Here is a 457-nt window from a genome sequence, read left to right on the forward strand (position 1 = left end):
AAAAAAAAAAAAAAAAAAATTATGACATAGTTCAGCATAATTTCCACTGTGTTATTTTGGATTGGCTCACTGTTGTGGACTCCAGGGATGCCAAGACATAGAACTGTCTGGAAGGTGCTTACTTGAGAATATGAAACATATTTATTTTTTAAAAAATACATGTATATATAGTTTTAGTAGCTTTTGGGGTATAAGTGGTTTTTGGTTACATGGATGAATTGTAGAGTTGTGAAGTCTGAGATTTTAGGGCACCCATCACCTGAGAAGTGTACATTATGCCCAATAGGCAGCTATTTATCCCTTAACTCCATTCTACCCTCCCCACTTTCTGAGTCTCTACTGTCCATTATACCACTCTGTATGCCTTTGCAAACCTATGTCTTAGCTCCCACTTATAAGTAAAACTGTATGGTATTTGGTTTTCTATTTTTGAGTTATTTCACTTTAACATAGTGGC

The sequence above is a fragment of the Mandrillus leucophaeus genome, unplaced genomic scaffold, assembly GCF_000951045.1.
Source record: "Mandrillus leucophaeus isolate KB7577 unplaced genomic scaffold, Mleu.le_1.0 Scaffold86, whole genome shotgun sequence".
In the NCBI taxonomy this organism is placed as follows: domain Eukaryota; kingdom Metazoa; phylum Chordata; class Mammalia; order Primates; family Cercopithecidae; genus Mandrillus; species Mandrillus leucophaeus.